This window comes from Galeopterus variegatus, unplaced genomic scaffold (genome assembly GCF_000696425.1).
Source record: "Galeopterus variegatus unplaced genomic scaffold, G_variegatus-3.0.2 Scaffold1339, whole genome shotgun sequence".
NCBI lineage: Eukaryota > Metazoa > Chordata > Mammalia > Dermoptera > Cynocephalidae > Galeopterus > Galeopterus variegatus.
The window spans coordinates 287,944-295,290 of NW_007727450.1; the positions used below are offsets into that span (position 1 = coordinate 287,944).

Consider the following 7,347-nt stretch of genomic DNA (forward strand, 5'->3'; position numbering starts at 1 on the left):
TTGAGTTGTAGGAACTCTTTGATATAGTCTAGATACAAGTTCTTTATCAGACATATGACTTAAAATTTTTTCTTACTCTCTGGACTGCCTTTTAACTCTCTTTATGGTGTCCTTTAAAGTACAAAGGTTTAAATTTTGGTTATTTCTAGTTTACCTATTTTTTATCTTGTCACTTGTGCTTTTGGCGCCATATCTAAGAAACCATTGCTTAAACCAAGGTTATGAAGGTTTATACCTATTTTCTTTTAAGAGTTGTATACTCAATGGAATACTACTCAGCCATAAAAAAGAATGAAATTCTACCATCTGCAACAACATGGATGAGCCTGGCGAAAATTATCCTAAGTGAAACAACCCAGGTACAGAAAGAGAAACACCACATGTTCTCACTCATAACTGGAAACTGAATCCATAAATAAACAAATGAGCAATAAAAAGAGACAGAGAGAAAAGAAAGAAAGAAAGAAAGAAAGAAAGAAAGAAAGAAAGAAAGAAAGAAAGAAAGAAAGAAAGAAAGAAAGAAAGAAAGAAAGAAAGAATCAAGTAATATGTCGAACTTTTAGAAAACTAGAGGTGAAAAGGGGGAGGGGAGGGGGAGAGGGAGGGGGCTAATGAGGAATTGGTCAACGAACAAAAAGAATGACTGTGTATTGTAATGATGCATAAGCAAACTATACTGATCTAACTATCACATATTCTACACAGTTATTGAAAATCAACATTGTACCCCATATGTATGTATAATAAAAATATTTAAAATGAAAAAAATTATCAAAAAAAAAGTTGTATACTTTCAGTTCTTAGATTTAGGTTGTTGATGCATTCTGAGTTAATTTTTGTATATGGTGTGAAGTAGGTGTCCACTTTCATTTTTTTTTTCCACATGGATATCCGATTGTCCCAGCATGATTTTTTGAGAGAACTATTCTTTCTAGCATTAAATTTTATTTGCACCTTTGTCAACAAATCAATTGATTGTAAATGTGAGGGTTTATTTCCGAACTCTCAACTGTATTCCACTGACCTGAATGTCTATCCTTATGCCAATACCTCACTGTCTTGATTACAGCAGCTTTGTTGGGAAATACTTTTTGAAGTAGCCTCATATGAGTCCTCCAACTTTGGTTCTCCTTTTAAAAATTGTGTTGGCTGGGCTGGCCCAGTGGCGCACTCGGTAGAGTGCAGCGCTTGGGAGCGTGGCTGCACTCCTGCCGAGGGTTTGGATCCCATATAGAGACCGGTCCGCTTACTGGCTGAGCGCGGTGCGGGCGTGACACCGAGGGTTGCGATCCCATCACCCGTCACGAAAAAAAGACAAAAAAGGAAAAAAAAATTGTTTTGGCTATTCTAGGTCCCTTGAATTTTCAAATGAATTTTAAGGTGACAATGTCCTTTTCTGCAAAAAAAAAAAAAAAAAAAAGGCAGTTGAAATTTTTATAGGGCCTGCATTGAATCTGTATGTGAATTTGGAGAGCATTGCCATCTTAATTTTAAATCTTCCAATCCATGAACATGCAACGCATTCCCATTTGTAAAGTCTTATTTACTTTCTTTCAACAGTATTTTGTAGTTTACAGTTTTTTATTTCTTTTTTCACTTTATTTATACTTATTTTTGTGGGGTACAGTGTGTTTTTTTCAATATATGCATATACTACACAATGGTTCACTTAGGGTAGATAGCATAGTTTTGTACCCATTAGTCCACCACTTCTTCCCCACAACCTCCTGCCCTCCTGGCTTCTGGTAAGCATTATTTTACTCTCTACTTCTATGATAAGCACTGTCTTTTTTTTTTAGATTACACATATGAGTGAGAGCATGTGCTATTTAATTTCTGTGCCTGACTTACTTCAATAAACATGATGGTTTCCAGTTCCATCCATGTTGCTGCAAATGATAGGATATCATTATTTTTTATAGCTGAATAGTATTCCATTGTGTATATATAACACCGTTTTTTTTTTTTTTTTTTTTTTTTTGGTCCATTCATCTGTTGACGAGCATTTAGGTTGATTCCATTTCTTGGCTATTGTGAGTAATATTGCTATGAACATGGGAGTGTAGGTGTCTCTTTGATATATTGACTTCATTTCCTCTACCCAGTATTGGTATTACTAGGTCAAAAGGTAGTTTAAATTATAGTTCTCCAAGAAGCCCCCGCACTGTTTTCCATAATGGCTGTACCAATTTGCACTCGCACCAGCAATGTAGGAGGGTTTCCTTTTCTTCACATCCTCACCAGCATTTTAAATTTTCTGTCTTGTTGATAATAGCACTAGGGATAAAGAAAAAATATAACACAGTTTCTTCCCTCAAATAGCTCAAAAAATAATGGGGATTTTAGGTGTATATCCTTATAATTCAATGTAGTGTGCACTAGCAGTGTGGATGAGGTGCTTCAGGAGCAAGTGGACAAAGCAAATGACTGCTTGACTTCATCAGGGAAGGGCTCTATAAAAAATGTTTTTTTTGATCCAAGATTTGAAAGATGAGTATGAGATTTTTAGGTATGTGGGAATAGAGAAGAAAAAGGAGGGCATTAGAGACAGAGAAAAGAGCATGTACAGAGTGTGGAAAGCGTGAAAATGTAGGAAGTGTTTGTGGAACTCCAAGTATCTTGAAATGTTTAGAACACAGGATAATGGATGGAAAGGAAGTCATAGAAAATAAGGTTGGCAAAGCAGGCAGGGGACCAATCAAGAAAGCTTTTATGAGCTATGCCAAGGAAGACAGTGTTTATCCTGCAGGTTACTGGGAACAATTTTAAAGTTTTTAGTCACTGCCACTGCTGCCGCCACTAGGTAACCCTGCTGTCACTGCAAGCACCGAAGACACGAGTGAGGCCACTGCGACTGCTGCCACCACCACCACCAGGTAACCCAACCACTGCCATAGGCACTGCAGATGCAAGGGAGGCTGAAGCAGCCACCATCACGAGGTAAACCCTACAGCCACTGTGGACAAGCAGGATGCTGCTGCAGTAGCTGCCGCTGCCGTGTTGGAAACCCACTGCTATTGTGGACACCTTAGCTGTGTGGGCGATTCTTGTGGACAGTGCAGCTGAGTGGACAGCCACTGCAACTGCCACTGCTGGTGCCACTGGGGAGCCGCAATCATCGCATGAGCAGCCCACCACTGCTGGAGCTACCGCTACCATGCAGGCACCCACAATCACTACAACCACTGCTGCTGTGCAGGCAGACTACCAACCACACAACTGCATTGACACAAGGAGACTTAACATCAGAGTCCAGGAAAGGAGGTGAGCAAGCACAGACCCATGACCCAGTAGTCCAACCCACAGGGGGAATTATGCCACCCCCCATGGTAGTGCACCTGAGGGCCCACACAACGGCCTAAATCCTGGGAGAGAGACACACAGAACCCCTGGAGAGAATAGAAACCCAAGATAGCCAGAGTAAGGAAGAAAATTCCCAGCGTACTTATCAGGGTCATGGGATGCTAGCTGGGGTGCCAACAAGCTGTCTCAGGGTCACCCACCCCAGCCAAAGAGTGACAGGCACCCAGGTACTTCTCTCAAGCACTCGAGAGCTCAGCCACATCATTAATGACCTAACACAGTGTCATTAACCTCAGCAAAAAATCACTAAGTGTCCCAGTGCCTAAGCCATGGAGGCACTCACATGAAACTCTAACACTTAATACAGCTGAAGTACCCACATGGAGACTACATTACAGCATCTACCCAGAACCAATACTAAAACACTTTATGCAATGGTCAATATAAAACACAACCACAGGAGGAAGTCTCTCCTCAAGCCCACTCCAAAGTAATAGAAGAAGCAACTGCTCTACCAGTTGACCAAACATCAACATACAGATACTAGAAATACAAAAAACAAACAAACAAAAAAAACAAACAACAACAAGAAAATATGAGTCCATCAAAGGAAAGCAGTAATTCTCAAGTACCAGATCCTATAGAGCATGAAACCTTTGAAATGACTGAAAAGGAATTCTGGAGAACAATCTTAAGGAAACTCAACAAGATCCAAGAAGATCCAAGAAGATGACACAATGAATTGAGCAAAACTATCCAGGATATGAAGGACGAATTTACAAAGATTAATACTTTAAAAGAGAATGTAGAAGAACTCCTGGAACTGATAGAGCCATTCAATGAAATGAAAGACACAGCCAAAAGGTTAAACAGCAGGTCAGAGTAAGGAGAAGCAAGAATTTCTTGAGGACAGTCTTTTTGAAGTAACTCAGGTGGAAAAAAAAATAAAGAAAAAATTTGAAAAAATATGAAGAAAACCTAAGAGAGCTAGCAGACAACCTTAAGTGCACAAACATCCAAATCATGGGTGTTCCAAGGGGAGAAGAAAGGAAAAGGCATTGAAAACATAGTCAATGAACTAATAGTGGAAAACTTCCCAGGTATAGGGAGAGATATGGTCCTCCAGATCCAGAGGGTCAAAAATCCCCAAACAGATTCAATCTGAAAAGGTCCTCTCCAAGACACATTATAGTCAAACTGGCAAAACTCAAAGACAAATAGAGAATCCAAAAAATATCAAGAGAAAAGCATCAAGTCATCTACAAGGAAGTCCTCATCAGACTAACAGGAAGACTTCTCAACAGAAGCCCTAAGACCAGAAAAGACTGGGATGATATATTCAAAATATTTTTTAAAAACCCTGCCAGCCAAAAATACTACACCCTGCAAGACTATCCTTCAGAAATGAAGGAGAAATGGTATATTTCCCAGACAAAAACTATGGGAGTTAACAACCACACATCCAGCCCTAAAGGAATCCTAACGGGAGTCTTGCATCCAGAATCCAAAAAATGAAAATCACTACCTTGAATACACAAGAAAGAACAAAACCCACTAGGAGAACAAAAATGCAAATGAAGAAGAGAAAGAAACTATATCTTAACACCTTAAAAATCCAATGAGCACTGAAGACAAATAATAAAAGGGAAAGAAAGGAACAAAAGATATTTTAAACATCCAAATGAAAATTGATAAAATGTCAGGAGTATGAAAAATTTTCAATAACTACTGTAAATGTAAATGGATTCAACTCCCCACTCAAAAGACAAAGACTGGATGATTGGATAAAAAATCTAGATCCAAGTATATGCTGTCTACAAGAGACTCACCTTACCTATAAAGACACACATGGACTAAGAGTGAACGGATGGAAAAAGATATCCACAAAAATGGAAATAAAAAACAAGCAGGAGTAGTTATTCTTGAATAAGACAAAATAGACTTTAAATTAAACAGTATAAAAAGAGGCAAAGAAGGCCATTATATAATAATAAAGGGATCTATCCAGCAAGACATACCAATCATAAATATATATGCACCAACACCACAGCACCCCGTATATAATGCAAACACCATTAGACCTAAAGAAAGAGATAGACTCAAATACAATAATAGGTGGGGACCTGAACACCCCTATCTCAACAATGGACAGATCATCTAGGCAGCTAATCAACAAAGAAACACAGGTTTAAGCCAAACTTTAGACCAGTAGGACTTGGCAGATATCTACAGGACATTTCATCCAACAAACACAGAATATGCTCATCAGGACATGGAACACTTTCCAGGATAGACCACATGTTAGTTCACAAATCAAGGCTCAACAAATTTAAACAATTGAAATCATTTTGAGCATTTTTTCAGACCACAGTGGATTAAAACCAGAAGTCAATAACATGTGAAACTCTGGAAACTATACAAACACATGGAAATTAAACAACATGCTTCTGAATGATCTTGGGCCCAAGAAAAAATTAAACAGGATGTCAAAAAATTTCTTGAAACTAAAGAAAATAAACATACATCATACCAGAACCTGTGGGATACTGCAAAAGCAGTAATAAGAAGGAAGTTAATTGCAAAAAACACATCAGTGGAATAGAAAGATTTCAAATAAACAAACTAATGCCACACCTCAAAGAACTAGAAAAACAAGAACAATCACATCCCAAAAGTAGTAGACAGAAAGAAATATTTAAGATCAGAGCAGAACAAAATGTAATAGAGATACAAAAAATGATACAAAAGATCAATGAAATTGAAAGATGGTTCTTTGAGAAGATAAACAAAAAGGCAAACCATTAACTAGGCTAACTAAAAATAAAAGAACAGAGAAGACCTAAATAACAAAAATCAGAAATGAAAAAGGAGACATTACAACCAATACCACAGAAATACAAAGAATCATTAGAGAGGAGGATATAAACAGCTTTATGCCAACAAATTTCAAAACCTGGAGGAAATGGATAAATTTCTGGACACATACAAACTACCAAGACTAAACCAAGAGGAGGATATAAACAGCTTTATGCCAACAAATTTCAAAACCTGGAGGAAATGGATAAATTTCTGGACACATACAAACTACCAAGACTAAACCAAGAAAAAATACAAAACCTGAACACTGCTTCAATCTCATTGCTTGTTATTGGCCTGTTCAGGTTTTGTATTTTTTCCTGGTTCAATCTTGGTAGTTTGTATGTGTCCAGAAATTTATCCATAAAATAGAAAAACTGAACAGACCAATAACAAGTAACAAGATTGAGGCAGTAATCAGCAGTGGCCCAACAAAGAAAAAGCTTTACTGCTGAATTCTACCAAACCTTTAAGGAGGAATTAATACCAGTTCTCTTCAAACTATTCCAAAAAATTGAAACAGAAGCCATTCTCTGAAACTCATTCTATGAGGCCAGGATTACCCTGATGCCAAAGCCAGATAAAGAAACAACAAGAAAAAAAGAAAACTACAGGCCAGTATCTTTGATTAACATAGAAACAAAAATCCTCAACAAAACACTAGCAATCAGAATATGGCAGCATATCAAAAAAATTATACAACATGATCAAGTGGGATTCATCCTAGGGATGCAAAGAAGTTTCATTATACACAAGTCAGTAAATGTGACACACCACATAAACAAAATCAAGGACAAAAAACGTGATTATCTCAATTGACACAGAAAAAGCATTTGAGAAAATTCAACACCCTTTCATGATAAATGCTCTCAGCAAGTTAGGTATAGAAGGAGAGTATCTCAACATGGTAAAAGCCATATACAACAAACCCACTGCCAGTACCAACCTGAATGGGCAAAAGCTGAACACTTTCCACTTAAGGACATGAACAAGACAAGGATACCTACTCTTGCCACTCCTATTCAACATAGTATTGAAAGTATTAGCCAGAGCAATCAGGCAAGATAAAGAAATAAAGGACATCTAGATAGGAAAAGACAAAGTCAATTGTCCCTGCTTGCAGATGTCATGATACTATAGATAGAGAAACCTAAAAACTCTACAAAAAAAAAAAAAAAAAAAAAAAAA

General features: G+C 37.6%; 1 pseudogene; it reads right to left on the reverse strand.

The window, feature by feature from the left end:
- Positions 1 to 2,799: 2,799 nt before the first annotated feature.
- LOC103593400 overlaps positions 2,800 to 7,347 on the reverse strand; it is a 47,445-nt pseudogene continuing 42,897 nt past the window's right edge.